Raw genomic sequence first — 13,267 nt, forward strand, 5'->3', positions numbered from 1 at the left:
ACTTTTTGATATGGTGTGACGTGCCCATGTGTTCAACTTTTGTGGTGCCACGTCAAGTTGAGGTTTGTGCGGGAGTTGATCTCAGTCGGTGCCACATAGTGCACTCCTATGGTGTCACATCGCCTTCATAGGTAATTTTTTGAAATCTTCGGAAAATCGTATCTCTCACATACGAGCTCCATTTTCGACGTTCTTTATATTCACGGATTCGTGTTTCTATGTACTACAACTTTTCTTTAGATCTCAACAGCTAGTTCGCATTCTGTTTTCACTTTATATTTTATAAAGATTAGACTTTGAAAGCTCTTGCAAAATTCATAACTTCTTCATTTGAGCTCTATTCTCAATGTTCTTTACATCTACAGATTAGTATTTACGAGCACATCAACTTTCGTTTACATTACTTTGGCTAATAAGTAATCGATTTTTGTTTCATATTTGACAAGAAATACTGACGCACTCTATCGAGCGCGCAACTTCGAAACATCATAACTTACTCATACGACATCAGGTTTTGGTGTTCCTTATACTCACGAGTTCGTAATCACAAATACTACAACTTTCATTTATTCAAAATAATCTTTTTATTATAAATATTATTTACATAATTCGTTATGTTTATAATAAGATTGTATGCAAATATTATATACCCATAATATTTGTTCATATAACATGTACACAATAAATAAATATTTATTCATTATTGAATAGAATGAATAATCGCAACTCAAACCTGTAAAAAGTCTAGCTCGAATTCATGGGTGTTACTCAAAATACATGGAAACTCATCCTTCCCAACCCACTCAACCAACTCAATTTTTAATTTTAAAATAAACACAAACTAATAGAAAATCATACAAAACTAATTTACAAAATATTAAAAAACATACAAAACTAATTCATAAACTATCTAAAAACATAAAAATATTTTGGTACAATTATAGAAGCATGGAGTACAAGTGGTCATCACATAGTTGAAAGTGGTGGATGCGGGTTAGGGAAGGCACATATCAATCCACCACTCCCAACCAGCAGTACCTCTCGCCCTTTTTGCCATGACTTCGTCCTCTTTAAGAGTTGTATTTGTTCTTTTTACTCTCTCTCTCTCTCTCTCTCTCTCTCTCTCTCTCTCTCTCTCTCTCTTCTACCACCAATCATAGATTTATCTCCTATATAAGCCCATGTCTTCTTCATACGAAAAAACCCTAGTTGTCATTAACATCATGACGAAAAATAAGCTTCCAAAAAGCCTTTTAGAATAACGACTATCAATGCCTACGTCCGCTCAAGCTAAATTTAGACGTGCTCAACTATGAGTTGTTGCATGAGCTTTTCGAAACACATTGGTTGAGTTTCGATGAGCTAGATCACATCACTGGCGCCATTTTACCCGTTATAAAAAATTTAATATTGAATTGATGAGTTTGACTTTTCTATGAAAGATTACAAGACCAAACACACTTTCCCTCCGATGTGACATCATCATAGATCTCTACCCAATTCACTTGCATAAGTCCACTACTTTTGCACTCCTACATTACACTCCTTCCACTTTCCACCAAAGACTCGGTCATATCAGGAAGGGCAAACTTCAATTAGTGATTTGTCGCAATTTATTCACTGTAATAAATCCATGTCTAATGTGTTATGACATGCATGTTAACTTGACAAACACATCGGCCTTTCATTTTTACTTTACTAATACATTCGACTTATAGACATATCTAATTTGTAGCGTTTGGTGGTTTGAAAACCAACCTCTGTACACTCGCAATCAAATCATGTTCATAAAACTATACAAAAAAACCACCCCGATACACTCACATTTGCATCTTTAGATGTCTTAGCTACCCTCATCTCCAAACTCCACAAAAAAATAGGTCCCCGCTATCAACCATGCATCTTCCTCGGTTACCCATCTAACCACCGATGTTTTCATCATCTTAATCTCTCAACTATCACTTTATAACTTACACACATCTATTTTTCATAAAGGTAATTAATGTAAATGAAATATTTACATATGTTTTCATTAATTATTTAGGATGATTTTAGATAAACTCTTATTTTTCTTAAATAAATTTTCACCTATAATTAAAACATATTTATAACAAAAAAAAATGTTTTTGTATTATAATGTTATTAATCTATCAGTGTAATTATTGATTATTGTTATTATTATTATTATTATTATTATTATTATTTAGGTAATATTAATATCAATAAAAAATATTATTATTATTCAAATTTTTATATAATATTCTTCCTATGATAATTTATTTTTCAAAGGATAATTATAATATTTATGATTATATATTATACATTGTTTTTATTGTTATTTTCTTTATCATTTATAAGTGGAACAAGTCATGAAAATTAAATATCGTATATTAATTAGTCATCAAATAATGCATGAATGCATGTAAAATGAAGGTGGAAAAGTGCATAAAAGGCCAGAAGCTCGTTTTCCACATTTTCATGATGTTCCCATTATCATATTACTTCAAAGTATTAGTGATTAAATTATCAACGATCAAAAGGAAAAAGGAAAAAGGAGAAATTATTTTATGTGTCTTTGGAACGACATAAATTATTATTAAAAGGATAAAAAAACATTACATATACCAAATAATCAAAAGTTCATTCAACCCACTTAATTATTCTTTAATCTGTTGTTTTTTATTAAATATCTGAAAGATTTTTGAGAAATAATTTTATGGAAAAATTTTGTTTTTAATTGACCACTGAAAAATTAAAAATAGGCTTAAAGATATTAGGATATCTCTAATAGTTAACATTTTAAAAGCTTTCGATAGATCAAAAAACTTTTGTTATAAACCTATTGTATTGATTGACTTTTTAAAAAGTTTTTTTAAGAAATTAAATGATAATATATTACCCTTATATGATTTTTCAATTTTTAAATTTAGGTAATAATTATAAAAATAACGTTTATTTGATTTTAATATTTTAATAAACAAAAAATTAGTAGATAGTATGTTACGGTAATGTTTTTTTATCTTTGGTATATATATTGTTTTGAAAATTTTAAAAATTACTATGATGTATTCAATACTGTTTTCTATAGTTAATTAAATATATTACGTCATAAAAAAATTAATATTCAAATATAACTAGGATGTAAAATAAACTATTATGAAATATAAGGGTCGAATGGACAAAAACTAGTAGATGATTAAAATCTATATATCTATATATCTGTTATAACATAAGCCAAAAACTTTTCAATCACATTAATTTGAAACTTCAATGATCTTTTAAAAGTCTTTTAATATCTTTTAATATTGATCGTAATAATTTCAACTTATGTTATTTAATTTATTGATTAATAAGAATATCAATGTTTTGAAATCCTTTAACTCTTCAACTTATGGTATTTAATTGATTAGTTTTTTTTAACGACAAATCTACTTTAATTCTAAATAACTCCTAAATTTATCTATGTCCTTTACATGACTTGAACCCTCGACCTCAATGAGGAAGAACAACACTGGATACCGTTTGGCTAGAAACTCTTTGGTATTTAATTGATTAGTTAACTAAAATCTTTGTCTATATAAGAATAACATTATCATGCTTGGTTACTTATCTTTGTATCTCTTCTTTTTTTCATTTTTGGGATCTAGCGTGCATGGAAGTGGAAAAAGAATGCGTGCATATGATGGTTGTTTCAACTTTACATGTTGGAATAGATACCAATAGAGAGGTGTGAGAAGATCCAAGTACTATTTTAAATAATTTTGCTGCTTTGTAAAATCTAGACAAAATTTCACAAAATGGTTCTTTTGGTTTTAAATTTGTTCCCAATTCCTAATGAAACCTTTTTTGCACGAATGATCCTTTTGGAGAAAAGTTTGCACATAAATGGTCCTTATGACTAACTTCTGATAGAGATGGACGTTAACTCTCCATAAGGACCATTTATGACATTTTCTGAAACTCCACATAAGGACCATTTATGAAACTTTAAAAATTCTATTAAACTTTGTATTAATTATCATAAATAAAATAAAAGGCAAAAAAATAAAAACACACAAAATTTAATATGTATATAAATTAAAAAATTGAACTTATTAATTTTAATCAACATGCAAATATATTTTGTTTAATATATAAATAATTTTTGTTATCGAACCTATATCTATTATATTTAAACTACAATACATAATTATTATTTTTTTCTATTTTTTTATCTAAAAGTATTTGAAGTATAAAAATATCATTTTATTTACTTTTAATTTTTACATGATATAATTGTAATATAATTTCATAGATTTATCTTTATTTTTCTTATATAAATATTTATTTCTATAAAAATATGATATGTTATTATAAAAATAATATTATGTTGTCATTTTGTTTTAAAAATATAAATATGTGGTTTTGAGTTAAATGTAAAAGTATGTTTCACCTTTGGTTTCATAATACAAGTATGTTGTTGTCTTCAATTAAAAATAAAATCTGACAATCAATGTATTGTATTGATTTTAAAAATATTTACTGAAATAGAACAACTCATTGAAAATTTCATAAATGGTCCTTATATGAAGTTTCATAAAATGTCACAAATGGTCCTTATGAGAACTTAACGTCTCTCTCTAACATACGTTAGTCACAAGGGCCATTTACGTATGAAGTTTTCTCCCAAAATGACCATTCTTGCCAAAAAAAAAAAGTTTCATAAAGATTGTTTTGGGGACAAATTTAAAACCAAAAGGAACACTTGTGAAATTTTGTCTAAAGTCTATTTTTATATTCATGATGCACCTTAGTTTTTTAGGTAAAATATTAAGGAATGGGTTGTGGGTGCATCGACATAAAGTCCAATGTAGGGCTTCTAAACATTGTATTTGAAAATTAAATATCATATTTGATACTCGATTTATTAACTTTGGATTACATTTATATATAGCAAATATATTTTGTGTGACTTGGTTTTTAATTTTAATGTTTAATATTTGGAAGTTTGATATTTTTGTGTAATATAAATAGTGTAATACAAAGTCTATTTGGTCACCATCATTTATTAATAGCAAATTCAAAACAACTTATTTTTTTTATCCTAAAAATATTATCAGATAGTAGAAAACAAATATTAAAGAGTATTTCAATTATATTAAAGTTATAAAAAAACAAATAATATTTATTGGATAATATAAAACTAAAAACAAAGTTTTAAAATGGTTTGACTATATTAGATAGTATCGAAATACCAATTAATGGATTCTTTTATTGTTTGTTAATTTGGTTAATACCCAAAAATATGAGTAAAAATGTAAATTCCAATATATTTTTAATTTTTAACTGCAATTATTTTAGCTGCATAACTGCGTTATTGCGCAATACGCGAGGTTACGCCTAGTGTTAAATAAATCTAAATGGTTGGAGTGACCTATTAAAAAACTCATCTCTCCAATGGTTAAAAAAAACTTTTTAAAAGCTTTTCCAAATACTAAGAAGTTAAAAAAAAAAAAAAAAAAAACTACCATTGAAAATGCCTTTAACTTTAAGTATAAGGCATTCTGGTATACTCTTCACACCAAGGGGCGATGAGAAATTCCAGGTCAGCCACTACAAACCATTGGTATACTACCTTGAAGAAGAGAGGGAAGAAGATGTTGCAGGAGAGAAAAGTTATAATATCATATGTAGTGGTGACCACAAACCACTACGACCACGACCCACCGGGATGGTGTGCATGGTCGTGGTCATTGCCACCTCAACCACAAAACCGGGTCATGGCACCCACTCCGGAAGGCCTAACATTGTTTATAGTAAATCTTCTTTTTATTGTGGGGGAAGCTGCCAAAACAATGCCCTTATTATGGATCCATCCTTTATCTTGATATCCCATAAATGTAATTTTTGATTCAAAATGGAAAAAACGTCATGGAAATGAAAATAAATGTGTTAGGGAATCACATATAGGACAAATAAGATAATTAATATCAATCTTTTGTTTATCCAAATTAACTATGGTGTTCATCTTATTTAAACTCAAATACATTCACTTTGATGGGGACTAGATTTTTTAGTCTAGTGGAATTATCTCCTACTATTATTAGTTATACTTCTAGCCACTGACATCGAATACATTCTTATGGACTTAACCGTTTACAAAATCTCTTCTAAATCAAGCCAATACTCTTGTAATGTCCCAATTTTCAAACCAAAATTTTCATTAAAATCAGATTAAACATTCAAACCCCATTTCTTGAAAGCATAACGTATCATTCATTTGTTTCAAAGGCATAAGGTTTAAACCAAGTTAAATTACAAATACCAACGGAAGTCGAATATCAGTATAACATCGATGTGAATGTACAGTCACGCCGCACCTTCACTCTGAATTACATGAAAAACAGTTAACTTAAGAACGTAAGCATAAAGCTTAGTGATTTCTCCAGTATACCATATATTCCACCATACATACAATGCATATAAAAAAAGGCTCTCGACTTCACTGCCGATCGACCAGATCAACATCGACTAGCATCTAACATCTTGTGTAGTCATCAATAAAAAGTATATCAACATATCATACAAACACACAACTAGCATTGTTGGAGCATGAAAATGCTCTACAAATTATGAGTGATAAGTTAGGTTTTTTTATTTCTCTTTATTTTACTGTAAGGTATCTCTCTCTATAAATAAAGAGAGATGGTCATTGTTTTATGTGTGCATAAAATTTAGCCTCTTTCTAGGTAGAGCGAATGGGAGAGTTATCTCTCCCAACCTATGTTCTTCATGTAATACTTTATCTCTTTCTAGTAAAATTATTGGATTACTCATCTTTTTTATGTTCTTCATATTTTTATGATCGTTAAATCTCAAGATGTTCTTATTCCGCACAAGCTGATCATTAAAATTGGCAACAACAATTGGTATCAGAGCTGTGCATTGAAGATCTAAGCGATTATTTCAATGGAACGACTCCTGATCGGTTCTCTTATCTTGATGATCTTTTGATTTTCTGCCAAGAATTTCTGGGTTCGCAACTGGATATTCTTATGATGAGTTTTTCGTTTTTTGAGTGTTGATTCAAAGCTCTTCAAGCTTTCAAGAATAAATGGTTGTTCTCTTGTTCATTTGTCTGCTGAAATTCGGGTATTATAAGCTTTTATCTTGTTGTTGGAGAAGAAGAAGAAAAAGGAAGAAGATTTTTTGTTGTCTAAAATATTTGAAGATCTTGAAGAATTTGTTCTAGGAATTTTTTATGTTCTGTAAATAGACACAAAATCTTGGGCTTTTTGTGAAAAAGATGGTTCTTGAGGAAGATTTCAAAGAATTTTCGAGTTCTTGTAGCTTGGAAATTGTTATATTGCAAAAGTTTGGAGAAGATTTTCTTTGAAGATGTTATCAGCAACTTTTTGTTCATCTCAAGAGGTATGTAGTTCTTTAAATCGAAGTTGGTAGATTTTTATAAAAGTCGATGGACGTAATAAATATGTTTGAAAAAGCATTTGCCCTCATTACTCTTTTTAGAAAGAGTACTCCACCATTAATTTTCCTTACATCCATGTGATTTTTTCCCCAACTTTGTCCCCTGCACACTCAACCTTTTTCCTTTGACACATGCCTTGTCCCCTCAACTTTTACCTTTCTCTTTCCTACTTTCTGCCACATTTTACCCTTCCTAAAACTCCATTTCATCCCCATATGCTTTAGGAAAGATTCCTTTGGATAACCCGAAGTTATGGCCTCTACAGTATCAAAAAATCATGAAAAACAACATTTTTCGTCGTCAGCATGCTTCTCCTCAGTGCCCAGCACCGAAGACCAAAAGCTGACAAAAATTGCCCTACCCGAGGAGCTAAAGGCCACATTGGAATTCTGCCGAAGACCCTCTCATGCGCAGCCTCTGCGGTCCTCACAGACCGAAGACTGCTGCCCTGAGGCTTAATATCGCAGACTAGAGCATACCCCGAGACCCTTTTTGTTCTTCGCATAACCCGCAGACTTCGTGCCGCCTTTTCACCTCAGCTCCTCACCCATGCCTTGACCGCAGAACACACTGAAGTCTTCTGCCTTTTGTGCTCAACTCTACCAACAACCTAACCACTCTTCGCTTCTTCACAAACCATCCAACCCGCATACCCTCTCTTACCTGGAGACTTACAAGTCATCAGTTCTCTTCACGTAACCCTCCTCAGCCCTCCTCGGTAGCCTTCACTCCTCAGTACCCACTCCTCGGTAGCCACCATTCTCGCCCATCAGGTCCTCGGTACCTATCCCTCTTTACCTTCACTACAGACATTCTCACCCGAAGACCTTCCCTCCTTAGTACCCCTCCTCGGTACTTCCTCCTTACTCCTCCCCTGCTCGTGTTCCCTCCTCCTCCCCTCTCATTGCAGCCCCTCCCATTTCCTTAAACCTTTTTTTTGTCTTATTTATTTTATTTAACACTCATTTATTTTTTTTAACACCAATTTTTTTACACCAATTTTTTTTTCAACCAATTTTTTTTATTCGCCAATTTTTTTGTTGAAACCCAACAAATACCTTAGCCTTATATTTTTTTTATTAAAACCAATTTATTTCTTTATTTTATTTTAAAACCAATTATTTTATTTTAACACCAATTTTTTCTACAACCCAACCCATGATCGGAAACACTTTTGTGAAGAATAATTTTTACTTCGATTTATTGTTTTCACGAAAGAGATTATTATTGGATATTTACTCATGATTCGATCGTCACATTGGATTACTTCTTGCTGATTATATTGGAAGAATTTTATTTTTTCCGTGAGGATTACTCCATACCGTAGTCGGACATCATATTTTTCTTCGCGATGATTGCACCGCAGTTGCGTCTGATCAACAAAATTGTTTCACAACCTTCACTCAACGGGATTTTTATGACTTGTCGCTCTTGATATTCGGTTGACGAACCATGTATCTTGAGCATGTGACTTTATTTATTGAAGACCACTTCAGGAGTTCTGGCACCGCAGTTTGGGTACATCATCATTCTTCATCAGAGCAAAGATTTTTCACGCAAAGTTATTATTGTTACTTCGGTACTTGTTTTGTAACATCTCGAAAATCATAGAGTACAAATTTCATTTTTATTATAATCAAAACACTAATGTAACTTTTATCCAAACATTTAAAAGCATTTCAAATAAAACAATTATCAGAGTTCATTCCCAAAATCACATATTGCGGAAAACACGGGTGTATGCGCTGTGATCAAGCCAGGCCCTTCCCTTTCGAACCAGAAGTAACTGAAACCAAGAACCACAAACTGTAAGCACAAAGCTTAGTGATTTCCCCAAATACCACATACCATACATATCAAACGAGCCATACATATCATACATATCCAACCAATCAATAAAAATGTTATGTGCTAACCTTAGTCTTGCCATCGTGCCACGAGCCGCCTCGTGGTCTTCCTTGCCAGGTCGGGGGCCAAAACCCTGGGTCTTACAGACAAGTGCTAGGAGCCACCTCCTGTTCTTATTTCCTAAAATCATAAAATGACTTAACACATATGAATGTGTTCAAATAATCATAACAATTTCCCTAAGCTCTACTAGGACTTCTTCCGTGCGTATCTTCAATCATCAATTCTGCTTCAACTCGGTTAGTGATGGAAACACAGACGATAGGACAACTTCAGGAATTACACCAATCTTTCTATCATCCTGCCAATCAAATGAGTACATTTGAATGTACCGTACTCCTTTGTACGTACTATTATTTTATCAAACGTATTCTAAAAGCCAGATACCTATCTTACGGTATCTTCTGATAGGTGTCATTCACTATCGTAAGCCTCCTCATTTCCACCATTTACTCAATTCTCTACGAGTCTTCACCACGATGTTATGTTCACGAAAGCATGCGTTCAGTATATCGGGACGAGAATATAGACAGAGAAGGTTTAGACGTGCAATCGTCCTTATTACTCCAAAAGTTACATGCAAGTTCTAATACTGTAATTAAACGTTTAGAAATCTGAACACATAAAAATTTCCTGATCCAGTCGGCAACAAACCTTTGATCCGATCAAATAATGACATCATAAAGCATCATAAATCAATTAGCACATAAAAGCAATTTAGGCATATTTCTTAAAATAAACTGGCGCTCGTGTCTAAAATATGGTAGACACTCATCTCACGATCATCACTTAGCTTTCTATGTTTAAGTCTAGAAATAAATCCTTATTCCTAGTTCTCTTAAACTAATGTTCTGATGCCAACTGTGACATCCCCATTTTCACGATCAGAAAAGACCGATTTGTTTATGCTTTATTTTAAAGACAGAGTATTCATTTTTAAAAGAAAATGTTGCGGAATTTGTTCCTAGAAAAACATGATAAATACATTATCAAAGCATTTCCGAATAAATGTATCTTGTTCATTTTAAAACATTGGGATGTGATCGTCAATATAGAAACATAAGCATAAACAGACCTTACATTTATTTACACTAGTGATCTCTATCTCTTTTAATCTCTCAATGTAGTGTAGCTTCGTATCGATACCTGTGATACAAATAAGTTGAGTGGGTCAGGTTGGGAAACCTGGTGAGTACATAGGGTTTTCAACCCACAATAATATAATTATTATGTTTAATCATCAAAAAATAAATCCAATTACCCATCCCCATTATCCTCTTTATTCTTAAGGGTCTACCCTAAGAATCATTAATCCTGCATTCGTTCATTCCGAAGTCCATTGCTTCCAGGGTTTGTATAATAGGAACTAAGTCCATAGCTGCCCATGTTCGTTCGTAAAGCACTAAATCTATAGTTGCTGAAGTTCATTTATCGGGTACTAAGTACATAGCTACCATCGTTTATCTAATAGGCACTAAATCCATAGCTACCATCATTTATCTAATAGGCACTAAGTCCATAGATACCATCATTTATCTAATATACACTAAGTCCATAGCTACCAATGTTTACTTATATCATCTTTCATCTCTCATCATTCATCTACCCATGTTTTACCTAACATATTCGTAGATATAAAATACTCATACAACTTAAATCATTAAAAACATGTATAAATTGTTCTTCCAGCATATATATCAAGAACACATAATTTGCACACATAGCACGTAATTAAATACTTCATATCTATGTGTAGGATGAAAGTAACTATGCACTCACATTAGTAGCATGAGTTGATGGAATATTACTATAAATGGTTAGCGGTTCGTGATCGTCGGGCTCGGGATGCGGAACGCCTTCAGCAAACGAGTGAGAGAGAGAGAGAGAGTGTATGTGTGTGTGAGAGAGAGAAAAGAATTTAAGTATAAGGAGAGCAAGGGTCGAACTTGCTATATATAGGCTGCCAAAAGCATGTCCATGTCATGGGTGTTGGATTAGTGTCGAAGTCCATAACTATAATTGGTATATACTTGACCCGAGAGTAGCATGGTCCATTTGGGTTGCATGGCACCGGAACAATCTGAAGGATGAATAATTGAGAAGAGGTTATTTATGATTTATTAATATATTATAAGTTCTAAAATATTATTATGAAATCATATTATTTAATTAGTATTGATCAAGAATTAGTTTGGAATTAATTTTATGAACAAAAGAGACTAATTAAATATATGATGATTGATTATGTAAATCATTCATTCTTATAATGTGGGCTCTTGAACCATAGTTCCTTATGTTGGGATAAACCCATGTGGTGATCCATGGAGGTTTAAACCCATGGAGCATGAGGAATATGGAAAGTCATGCACATTAGGGTTTGCATGGTGTAAGCCTAATCAAGCCACCCTATATAAGAACCCCTCTAGCTCATGAAATTGGCACTAGTGGAAACACAAGAGGGCAAGCCGATTATATGAGTGCAAGTGATATCTTCTCAAGTTACTCCATTTGTTGGTGGTGTTGTGTGATTCCATTTGAGGTGCAACACTTGGGGCACTAAGTTCTAAAAGGTCCAAGGTTTCCAACTACACTAAAAGGTATGTTATCTAACTTGTATTTTATGTTGTTTATACTCCATTGTATGCTAGTTAGGATGATGCTTTGGAATATTGAATGTATGCATGTATAATAGAGAAAACATAGATCCAAAGCATCTAGGGTTTCCTGTACACCATAGGAGTGTTAGAATGCCCAACTTGATAATCCATGAAGCATTAGCCCACTATACAAGTATGGATGATTTACACAATCAACCCACATATTTAATTAGTCTCCTTTTGATCACTTAATTAATTCCAAATTAATTCTTGATCAATACTAATTAAATAATCTTTTTAATATATTAGAACTTATAATATATTAATGAACCTTAAGTGTTATTTCTCTCATTTTAGTCTATCCAAACGCATGATTCCATGCAACCCAAATGGACCATGCCAATCGGGTCAAGTACATACCAAATATAGTTATGGACTTAGACACTAATCCAACAAGAAGATGAATCATACTTCATTCCAAAACAAGTCCTAGAGTCATACTCCAAGATTGTAAATTGAGTGACATAATCTTAAGAAAGGTTTATAACACTTATCAATTGTAGAGTAAAATGTTTTCTACTCTTGTACATTTGAAATTGGTAAGTTGTGATGTTTTGGATAAAAAAAAAGAACCAACTAAGGCCAATTGTGTGAATTGTTTGTCTTGATAAGAATCCACACTAACTCTTGAATATTTTTTTGTCAAGGAATGGTTCTTGACAAGAGAGTCTTATATGTCAAGAGGTCAGTGGGAGTCTTAAATATCTTGACAAGTTTCAAGAACTAATAAAGAATAAAACCTATTGTTTATCGCTAGCACACGACTTGAGGTTTGTAACCTATCGTGTTGACATATTCTTGTTTCTGTGCCCATTCCAGTAAAGTTGACTATACATGTGAGTTCTATGAGTTATTCGTTGTTTGCATAACAACCTGGAAGCAATGGTAGTGTAACAACGTAAATTTCCAAAACAATTTTTCATTTTTAAATCATACTTTTAATCATAAACAATATCAAAATATAATGTATCCAATGTCATCTCAAATAACAACTCCCAAGATCTCAATGAAAATAAAACTCCATCTGTGTGTACGGTCATGCCGGCGCCTTCCCGCGATCCTCACTGGTACCTGAAACACATAACACACAACATGGTAAGCATAAATGCTTAGTGAGTTCCCCAAAATACCACATACGCACATACGCCACTCAAGGCTATAAGACCTTCCGGTCTCTGTGTCGCAGGGGACTTCCGTCCCATAACTCTGGTACACCTTCTGGCCCTACCTGTAA

The sequence above is a fragment of the Lactuca virosa genome, chromosome 3 (assembly GCF_052849685.1).
Source record: "Lactuca virosa cultivar CGN04683 chromosome 3, Lactuca_virosa_CGN04683_v6, whole genome shotgun sequence".
Classification (NCBI taxonomy): Eukaryota; Viridiplantae; Streptophyta; class Magnoliopsida; order Asterales; family Asteraceae; genus Lactuca; species Lactuca virosa.